The sequence below is a fragment of the Nyctereutes procyonoides genome, unplaced genomic scaffold (genome assembly GCF_905146905.1).
Source record: "Nyctereutes procyonoides isolate TBG_1078 unplaced genomic scaffold, NYPRO_anot_genome, whole genome shotgun sequence".
In the NCBI taxonomy this organism is placed as follows: Eukaryota; Metazoa; Chordata; class Mammalia; order Carnivora; family Canidae; genus Nyctereutes; species Nyctereutes procyonoides.
Genome location: NW_026575131.1, coordinates 46822169 through 46832837, shown reverse-complemented (window position 1 = coordinate 46832837; position 10669 = coordinate 46822169). Strand labels below are relative to the sequence as shown.

Here is a 10669-nt window from a genome sequence, read left to right as displayed (position 1 = left end):
CAGATACCAGCTTCCTCTTTACCCCGTTGCAAAACCCTGTTACATCTCTTCACTGGTAAAAACTTCTTGCTGGATATGTTTCTTTATTTTCTTTCCCTTCCCCGACTCTGCTTAAGCCTCAGATCCACAAGGGCAAGGGTTCGGTCTGTTTTTATTCTCTGCCATGTTCTCAGCACCTAGAGCAATGCTCGGGTCTTTCAACAGCACATCCTTTCAACCACATGGATTTATTCTGAGCCAAGCACTGTCTAGTCCTGTACCAGCTGAGCCTGGGGTTTCACCCTCAGGGAGACCCCTGTCTCAGGGGGAGACAGAGCCAGCCAAAGTAAGACTTGCTGATTGAAGGTTGTACATAGATATGGCTGGGAAGCCACTGCTTTTTCTGAACTAGGGCATGCAGAGCAGTGCTTGCTGGTGGGGCTGAAGGCTGGAAGCTCCACGATGGTTAATAATAGCAGTCAGCACTTGCCTAGAGCTTACTGTATGCTAAAATACACAAGTGCTCCCTACACCTTGAAAGAGGGTTTCTCAATCTCACTGTTGTTGACATTGGGGCTGGATCAGTCTCTTTTGTGAGGGGCATCCTGTGTGTGTGCTGTAGGATATTTCGCAGCATCCCTGGCTCTACTCACTAGAAGCCAGTAGTACCCCAGCATCCAGGTGTGATGACCAAAGTGTCTGCAGACATTGTCAAATTATCTCCTGGGGGACAGAATTGCCTTGGGTGACAACTGTTACCCTAAAAAATTACAGCAATCTACTGAGGTGGGTGCCCAGTGAGTAGCTAGTGGAGTCATTTGGATCGTCTGCCTCCAGAGTCCACACTCTAACCATTGTGCTCCAGGCTTTGTGTGTGGTTCTGGGCCCTGGCTCTGTCCTCTGAGAGCCTAGCACTGCTCAGGACCTGCTCCACACCTTGGCCCCATCCACCATCCCCAGGCTAACCAGCCCCAAGGTTAGACTTTCCACTTTGGCTTGTCCCCCAAAGCCAGGGGTGGCTCACCTGTAACTTGTAAAAGCATCAAGAATTTATTTTTGACAAATCAAAAGGCTTTGGAATGATCATCCTGGGAAAAAAAATAAATTTCCTTGCCCTTTCTTTAGCTTCTCTATGGTTCTCTGTGGTTTTGGCTTTGGAGCTCACTGAGAGGAGGGCGATGTTTCTCACAGCTTCAGGCTTCTCAGGATCTGACCTGGCCCCTGCCTGAACCCGGCCAGTCACGTCTCTCCTCCAGTCCACAGCATGTGCCTTAATTTCTTCAGATGATCCTGTAGTTACGGCTGGAGCCTTTGCTCTCTCTAGTCTCCTGTGCATTTTTTTTTTCCTTTGACAGATATTTCCTGAATGTCTAGTATGTGCAAGGCCGTTTGGCCCTAGGGAGGCAGTGGAGAGCCAGAGGCCAGCTGTGAGTCCTTCCACCTGTCTGCCCATTTGCCCAGATCAGCCACCCACCCAGGAATGGTATCTCCGTTTCACATCCAGGGGCGGGGCTGACCCTGTCTGGACCCATTTGGAGCAGATAAATTGGTCAAGGACAACATCCTAGTGGGATGGTCAAGTTGGCTGACAGTGGGTGGGTGGGGTGGGAGGAGCAGGACCAGAGTCTGGTGCTCTTTGTTGAGGCTGGAGATTAACCTGGAGGAAGAAGCCTCTGCTGGCAGTAGAGCCCCAGCAGGGTGGGTTGGATCCAGACGGATCAGGAGGGCTGGCTCCCACAGGCCGATGGAGTCTGAGGATTCCGGGGAGCCCTGTGGGTCCTCAGGGTTGCTGGCTTAGGGACCCCTTTCCAAGCTTGGGAGCAGATCCCGAGGTGGGGGCTTGGAGGCCTACTGGGTTGAGAGGAGGGTGTTAAGGAGCGGCCACAGGGGGATATGGGCACTAACTGGCGCCAGGCGCGGGCAGAGGCCAGGGAGTGTGAGGGTGTGCGCGGCTGCTGGGGGTCCCGGTCTTCGCGTTTCCACATGTCTCTTTCGCTGTGTCTGTGTCATTGTCTCCATCTCTCCACCTGTGAGTTCCTCCGTCTCTGGCTCTGTGCCTTTCCCTCCCTGGGGTTCTCCTCGCCCCCACGTCTCTGTCTCTGGTTCTCTCCATCTCTGGGGGCCCAACCTGGGTCCCCGCCCAGAGGCCGGCCAGGCCAGGGGCGGGCCAGGGGGGCGGGCCGGAGGCGGGCCTCGGGGCTCGGCCGGGCGGGGTTAAAGGGCCGGGAGGCCGACGGCGCGGCCGGAGCCGGGGTTGCGGTGCAGGCGGCTCGGGACGGAGGGCGGAGGCCGGGACCCGCGAGGTGAGCGAGCGCGGGGCGGGGGGGGGGGGACCCCGAGCGCGGCCGGGCGCTGCGCCGTAACCCGAGGCGCCCCCGCGGGCGCGGACAGCGTGGCGGGGAGGGTCCCCGCGCCTGGGGGCCGCGCAGCCCCAGGACCTCGGCGGCGCTGGGTCCCCGACGGTCGCGGCGGGCGAGCGCTGTCTTTTCGGTGGGCGCCCGGGCTGTATCCTTCTCTGTATCCGTGGTGGGAAGGGACGCCAAGAGGACCCCGCTCTCCCCATCAGGACAGCTCCCGGGGATCCCAGCCCTGCCCAATGCCGCCCCCTTAGGGCTGGAGTCACGCCACAGCATCTCACTCATGGACTTGGGGCTTGCCAGCCGGCTGCCTTCACGGGGCCTCTGCCCACCCATGGCAGGCCCAGAGCCTCAAATGCCCCTCTATGAGCAAAGGAGATGCCCTCCTGGGCCCCAGAGTTGGCCGGGAGGGTTGTGTGAGGTCCTGTAGTTGGTTCTAGCTGATGTTTGTTGGAAGCTGGAGAGATGTATGCTGCTTGGTGTCCCAGGGCCTCTCCCTGCCCGCTTGGACCAGGGGATGGCTAGCCAGCCCAGACCATGCCAGGTGGCTGAGGACCGCCAGCTGGGGACTCTCAGGCGGGAGGTGGGAGGGAGACAGTGGGGGAGCTGGGATTTGAACAAACCAGTCCCGTCTGACCCCAAAATCCTGTGTGCTTTCCGATGGCCCCGGCCTGTCTGGATAGCCCGGCTTGGGTTTCTGAGAGGTAACATTAGCTCTGGGCTCGTGTCCAGCGGTGACCTGGGTTGGTATCCACAGAGGGGCTTGGATGACTCTGCAGACAGGGAACGAGACCCCGTCCGTCCTCCCTGGCAAGCCTTGGGCTCCATTCTCCAAATCCCAGATGGCTGGGCAACAGTAGTGAATATGGTGGCAGCCCCAACATCAGTGAGAGGCACCTTTGATCAAGGGCTCGCTGTGTGCCAAGCACCAAGCTGAGCACACTAAAAATGTGGCATTGTCATCAAAGCCCTGTGAAATGGGTAATATAGTTCCTGTCTTGCATATGATGAAATTAAGGCTCAGAGAGTGCTGCAGACACTCACCTGAGGTCACACAACTAAGAGGCAGAGCTTTATGGAATCCTTTCTGAGGCTCATGCCCAAGTGTGGCCACACTTGGTAGAGATGATGGGCAGAGACAATTGCAGTTCTGGAATGATCTAGATTACTGGTGGTCTTTAAATTTTTTTTCTTCCATTATTGTCTCCTTTGGGCCAAGGAAGCTGCAGGCAAAAGCAGTGATGAGACTCTTCTTCCCGCTTTGATTTGCCAACTTGGCTCTGCCCTCAGAACTGCCCCTGAAGTCCTTTCTCGGAACCCCAGAAACTTGGAGTAAGCCGCCTCTCAGCTCAGACTTCTACGGCCTTACAGTTTAGGAGTTTCTGGGGTCAGGCAGCCCTTTGGCACAGTAAGGGGGTGCCATGAGCAGGGATGGGGGGTAGGCTGTTCTGACTACAGGCTTCCAGAGTGAGTGCAGGGCAGTGTGAGTGCATGTGGGGCAATGGAGCCAGTGTTGGGTGCTTGGTTGCTAGACTGCTGGGGGGCCCCAGGAGCTGCAGGTCAAGGAGAGGCAGATATGTGGTTCCTAGGGGGGGCTGCGGTTGTGTCTTGCATTCCTTCTCAGGAGCCCACACACCTTGTATGACAAGTCCCCTCCGGGCGGCCGGGCTAACCTGACAAACCAGCGCTCCATGGGCGTGGGCCACTGAGCCAGTCACTGGCACCTCGGTTTTCAGATAATGCCAGCCCCAGACAGGACAGGTGGAGCCACTTCTGCCAAGGTGGGGCCCCTGGGTGTCCTTGCCTGGTGTCTGATGCACCAGAGGAGCGGGTTTGCCAGCCTCTCAGAGCATCCTGAGAGTGTCAGCTTTGAATTTCTCTCCCTCCAATAAAATAGTAATAATGAAATAGGAATAATGGCTAAAACTAGCATAGTGCCTGCCAAACCTCATCTCACTGAAGTGTCCCAAACAACCTTAAGACATAGTGTCTGCTATTATTACTCTTATTATTTTTTAAAGATTTATTTATTTATTTATTCATAAGAGATGGACAGAGGGAGGCAGCGACACAGGTAGGGGGAGAAGCAGGCTCCCTGTGGGGAGCCCGATGAGGGCCCCGATGGAGATCATGCCCTGAGCCAAAGGCAGAGCTTCAACTGCTGAGCCACCCAGGCCTCTGGGTAGTGCCCGCTATTATTAACCCATTTCACTGATTGGCAAATGGAGGCTGGGGGAGGGGACTAGACTCTACTCAAGTCTGCTTACCTGGGGAGAGGCAGGGTTGTGATTTGAATCCAGGTTTGTTTGAGTCAGAAATGCACATTTTAAAAGACAATGCAGCCCCAAAACAACCTTTCATTTTATATTTAATTTTTTTAAAAAAGATCTTATTTATTTGAGAGAGAGAGAGAGCACAACAGGGTGAAGGGCAGAGGGAAAGGGAGAAGCAGGCTCCCCATTGCATAGGGAACCTGATGCAGGGGCTTGATCCCAAGACTCTGGGATCAGGACCCAAGTCGAAGGCAGATGCTTAACCAACTGCCCAGGTGCCCCTACCTTTAATTTTTAAAGTTGAACTATAATATAGGTAGAAGAAAGTGCACCTTCCACAACTGAGCAGTTCAGGAGTTTTGCAAATTGGAACCACACATGTCACCAGCACCCATCTCAAGAAGGGAAACCACTGTCTGAGTGGTTTGGTGGCTCAGCGGGTTTGGTGCCTGCCTTCCGTCCAGGGCATGGCCCTGGAGTCTTGGGATTGAGTCCCACATCGGGCTCCCTCCTTCTTCCTCTGCCTGTGTCTCTGCCTCTCTCTATCTCTGAATGAATAAATAACATCTTAAAAAAAAAGAAATCTTTTAAAGTAACCCCCACACCTAACATAGGGCTCAAATTCACAACCCTGAGATCCAGTCACATGCCCTACCTACTGAGCCAGCCAGGTGCCCCTCAACAAAGTAACGTTTAAATAGATTTTTTATTTTTTATTTTTATTTTTAAAAAGATTTTATTTATTTAGTCATGAGAGACACACAGAGAGAAAGAAAGAGGCAGAGACACAGGCAGAGGGAGAAGCAGGCTCTATGCACGGAGCCCAACATGGGACTCGATCCCGGAACTCCAGGATCATGCCCTGGGCCGAAGGCAGCCGCTAAACTGCTGAGCCACCCCGGCTGCCCAGATTTTATATTTTAGAACAGTTTGCGTTTACAGAAAAACTATGCAGAAAGTATAGAGTTCCCAAACACCCCTCAACTCCCTATGATTTCTCCTACTGTTGACATCTTCCAGTAGGGTGATATGTTTCTTTTTTTAAAAAAATATATTGCGTGTGCATGTGGAGGGGGAGGGGCAGAGGGAGAGGGAAAGAGAATCTCAGGCACTCTGCCCTTGGTGGGAGCCCGAATCAGGGCTCAGTCCCAAAACCCTGAGATTGTGACCTGAGCCGAAGTCAAGTCAGACTGAGCCATGCAGGGACCCCTGAGGTGATATGTTTCTTACAATTGATGGACCAATGTAGATACCTTATGATTAGTCAAAGTCCATAGTTTACATTAGAGCTCATTCTTTGGGTTGTACAGACAACTGATTCATCTTTCTATTTAATTAAAACATTTTTGAACGGGCAGTATGTGCTCATGGTATAGAAAATCAAAAAGTCCCGGGACACCTGGGTGGCTCAGCAGTTGAGTATCTGCCTTCGGCTTGGGGCATGATCCTGGGGTCCTGAGATTGAGTCCTGCATCAGGCTCCTTACAGAGAGCCTGCTTCTCCCTCTGCCTATGTCTCTGACTCTCTCTCTCTCTCTCTCTCTGTCTCTCATGAATAAATAAATAAAATCTTAAAAAGATAAAATAACTATTTAAGACTGAACAATTCAGTGGCATTTAGCACATTCACAGTGTTTTGCAACCATCACCTCTATGTAGCTCCAAAACATTTTCATCTCCCCAGAAGGAGATCCTGTCCCCATCAGCAGTCACTCCCTTCCTCCTCCCCTAGCCCCTGGCAACCACGTGTCTGCTTGCTGTCTCTCTGGATTTGCCTGTTCTGGACATTTCATATACATGGGATCATATGCTATAAGCCTTTTGTATCTGGCTTCTTTCGCTCAGGGTACTGTTGTGTCATAGTTCAGAGACACAGGCAGAGGGAGAACCAGGCTCCATGCAGGGAGCCTAATGTGGGACTCGATCCTGGGACTCCAGGATCACGTCCTGAGCTGAAGACAAAGGCTTAATTCCTGAGCCACCCAGGCATCCCTGTCATAGATCAGGACTTCAGTTCTTTTCATGGCTGAGCAATATTCCATTGTACAAATATACCACATGATACTCATCCATTCATTCATTGATGAACCTTTGGATTGTTTCCACCTTTTGGCTCTTCTGAATAGTGTGGCTATGCATATTCATATGCAAATATCAGAATACATTTTTCCATTCTTTTGATTATATACCTAGGAGAGGAACTGCCAATTCTGTGTTCATCTTTTTGAGGAACTGCCAAACTCTTTCCCAAAGTGGCCGCAGTACCTCAAAGTGGCTGTAGCACCTCAAAGCTTTTTGTAGCATTTTTTGGGGGGGGTTGGTGCTCTTGTTTTGTAGGGGGGCAAGAGGAACCTGGCTACAGAAAGTAGAAGACTTAACTTCCCCAATTTATTGGGATCCTCCTATGAGCATCAGATGGACTTATTACTATTGTTATCATTTTGTAGATGAGAAGATGGAGCCTCTCAGGGTGACAGCCAGTTGGGGATCTTCAGTGTGTGTTCTTTCTGCTTGGAGTGTGTTTTGTCCTGGGAAAAGCCACAGTCCACATCTGGCATGGGGTGGGGGTGGGCATGGTACTTTAGAACTCCCCAGTCTGGCCCTCCTGTGCACCCACTCACCTGGAGCAGGCTCCTTTCTTTGAGGGCTGGTGCTTTCTCTTGTTGCAATTCAATGGTTTTGGAAGACATAGCCATTGTAGGGAAATCAGCTGGGACTTTTCTGGGTGGGGGTAGAGGTTCTTGCTGTGACTCCACTCAGAAGACCCCCCTGTTGCCTATAGGGGCTACTGGGAGGATGAAAGAAATGACCCAGAGAGCCACTGCACACAGACGGTACTCAATAAAGGAAGTGGATGATTGTGGGGTGAAACCTCCACACAGAGGTAGGCCTGGAAGATGAGGAGGAGCCCCTCGTGGGTAGACCTGGGGGAAGGACATGCCAGGTGGAGGGAATAGCATGTGCAAAGGCTCTGAAGGGAGAATGAACTTGGCCTGTGACCAGATTGGCTGGAGTTGATTGAGCAAGGGAGAGAGCAGTGGGAGAGGGTTGGAAGGGTCCCACAGGGGCCAGGCACACAGGGCATTATAGTCCGTGGGAAGGAACCTGAATTGTGTTCAGGGTAATGGGGAGCCATGGGAGGATTCCGAACAATGGAAGGTTATAATCTGATTTAATTTTAGGAAGATGCCTTTGGCTGCTGGGTGGAAGGTAGACTGCTAGGTGGGTGGGGGGCAGAAGGAAACCAGGGAGACCAATGCTAGGAGGCTACTGCATCACTGGCCTGACACAGATTGGGGTGATGGGATGGAGAAAAGTGAATGGATGTGAAAGATATTTAGGACAGACTACTGGCAGGACCTGACAACAGATTAGGTGTAGGGAGAGGGGGAGGAAGGAGGTGAGGTGAATATGAGGGTCTGGGATATGCCCCTGGTGGACACCCCAGAGGTGGCGGGACCTATCAGGAGCATTGTTGAGACACAGGAGGCAAAGGTCACAAAAGCCATTGGAGGGGGTGAGATCCCAGGGTGTATACACAGAGGGAGAGGAAGGGATGACTTGGACCAGCTCTAAGGAACTTCAACATTTACACATTGGGTGAAGGAGTCCAAAACACCCTATGAAGGGGAGTCTTTATGGCTGGAGGAGGGCAGGGGTCAGCTCCTGAAGGGCTCTGGATGCCAGACTGAGGACAGTGGGGAGCCATGGAGGGTATTAGAGCAGGGGAGTGACAGACCTTCAGAAAGGTGACTGTGGTGGCTGGGGTGGCAGCCAGACTACAGTCAGATGGCCCAGGGATTAGAGATGACCCAGAAGTCTTGAGCCTGCCCAAACGGTGATACCCCCCCTCAACCCCGGGCCACACACAGGAAAAGGCCACACTGGGGTGGATCCCCAAATCATCTTTTACAGTCACTTCCAGTTGCAGATAGGGAAACTGAGGCCTGGGCCACACAGCCAATCTGTGGAGTCAGGATTAGATAGAACCCAGTTACATGTGTGTGTACACATGTGCGCTTAATAAGAAACTCAGGCGTCCACACAGCTAGCCCTCCCCTAGAGAAACCCTCCCAGACCACCTATTCTAAAAGGATTGGTCTGTATCCTCTTACGCTGTGTATGAATTTCCTGTGGCCACTGTAACAATTTACCGTGAACTGGGTGGCTTAAATCAGCACACGTTTATGATCTCATAGTTCTGGAGGCCAGAAGTCTGAAATCCAGGTGTCAGCAGGGCTCTGCTACCTCTGAAGGCTCTAGGGCAGAGTCTGTTTCCTGCCTCTTGCAGCTTCTGGTAGCTCCAGCGTTCCGTGGCTGGTGGCCGCATCCCTCGTGTCTCCTCTGTCTTTACACAGCCTCTTCAGTGTGGCGAATTTCCCTGTGCCCTTCTGTTTCGCACGTGCGCGTGCGAGGGGAGAGGCAGAGGGAGAGAATCCCAAGCAGACTCCCTGCTGAGTGTGGAGCCCTATGCGGGACTCAGTGTCATGATGACCTGAGCCAAAATCAAGAGTCGGGGATGCTTAACCTAACTGAGCCACCCAGGAGCCCCATCCCTCTGAGTCTCTCTTATAAGGACATTTGTCATTCCAGTTGGGACCAACCTAGACTATCCAGGATATTCTTCTCATCTCTTTGCCCTTAACCATTTGCAAAGACTTTGCCATAGAAGGTCACGTTCTCAGGTTCCAGAGACCTGATACCTTTGGGCTGGAGCCTATTCAGCCACCGTCGTCCCTGTTTTACCTCCTTCAAGACACCTAGTGTTTACACGGCATTCTATCCAATGTCTATTGGTGGCCACCCCTCCTAAGGGTAGACCGTGTTTGTTCTGCTCATTCCCACTACATCCCCACTACATCCCCATGCCCAGAACAGAGTCACACACATAGGAGGGGTTCGAAAACGATTTGCCAACTGAATGATGAAGAAATGCAGGTGGAACACTTGGTGAGAGGCCTGGCACGTGAGAGCATTTAGAGGAAGGTCACGATTCTTTGTCGTAGTCACTAGCCGCCTTCCCTGGCATTGCTGGGGGGAGTATCACTGTCCTCTGTCAAATTGGTAAAGAAGTGAATATCCACAGCCACGCCCTGGTGAGTGTCACCTGAGCTGCCCATGACCTTTGGCCTGGGACTTGCTACTTGGAGCTCTCTGTGCTTCATTTTGGGGAGGTTATTTGCTCTCTCCGCCACCTCCACCCCTTCCAGAGGGCATATCGCCTACACTAGTCCACCTTTTTTAAAAAGATTTTTTTGGGACCACCTCGGTGGCTCAGTTGGTTAAGTGCCCAACTCTTGGTTTCAGTTCAGGTCATGATCTCAGGGTTGTGGGATTGGGTCCCACATCAGGTTCCACGCTCAGGGTAAAGTCTGCTTGGGAGTCTCTCTCCCCTCTCCCTGTGCCCTCCCCCTCCAATAAAAAGATAAATCTTTAAAAAAAAAACCCTGATTTTTAATTGTGGTAAAATAACATAACATTTATCATTATAACCATTTTAAGTGTACAGTTCAGTGGTATTAAGTACATTCACACCGTTGTGCAGCCATCACCACCTTTCATCTCCAGAACCTTTTCATCTTCTTCAATTAAAACCCTGTCCCTATTTATTAAACACTAAGTCCCCCATGAAATTCCCCCCCCCCAGCCCCTGGCACCCACCACATACTTCCTGTTTCTGTGATTCTGACTCCTCTAGGGACCTCTTATAAGTGGGATCACATAGAATTTATTTTATCTCTTATGAGTGTCTCTTATTTCACTTAACATAACGTTCTCAAGGGGCACCTGGGAAGCTCAGTGATTTAATGTCTGCCTTTGGCTCAGGTTGTGATCCCGGGGTCCTGGGACTGAGTCTCACATCAGGCTCCCTGCAGGGAGCCTGCTTCTCCCTCTGCCTGTGTCTCTGCCCCTTTCTCTGTGTCTCTCATGAATGAATAAATAAAATCTTAAAATTTTTCTTTAAAGACCCTATAATGTTCTCAAAGTTCATCCGTGTTGTACCAGGCATCAGAATTTCCTTTCTATGGCTGAATAGTATTCCCTTGTATGGATGGACTGC

The 10669-nt window shown here is 51.8% G+C and overlaps 1 protein-coding gene across 2 annotated transcripts in view; it reads left to right on the top strand.

Moving 5' to 3' along the window:
* The first annotated feature begins 1656 nt into the window (after positions 1-1656).
* The window catches only part of LOC129521795 (ultra-long-chain fatty acid omega-hydroxylase), a 32188-nt gene continuing 23175 nt past the window's right edge, over positions 1657-10669 (top strand). The window contains exon 1 of one of the 2 annotated variants that reach the window (XM_055343611.1): positions 1657-1677. The gene's annotated coding sequence lies outside the window, so the exon portion shown is untranslated. Of the gene's footprint in view, positions 1678-2185; positions 2283-10669 lie in introns of those variants that run through there. The other variant, XM_055343610.1, reaches the window with a different exon arrangement.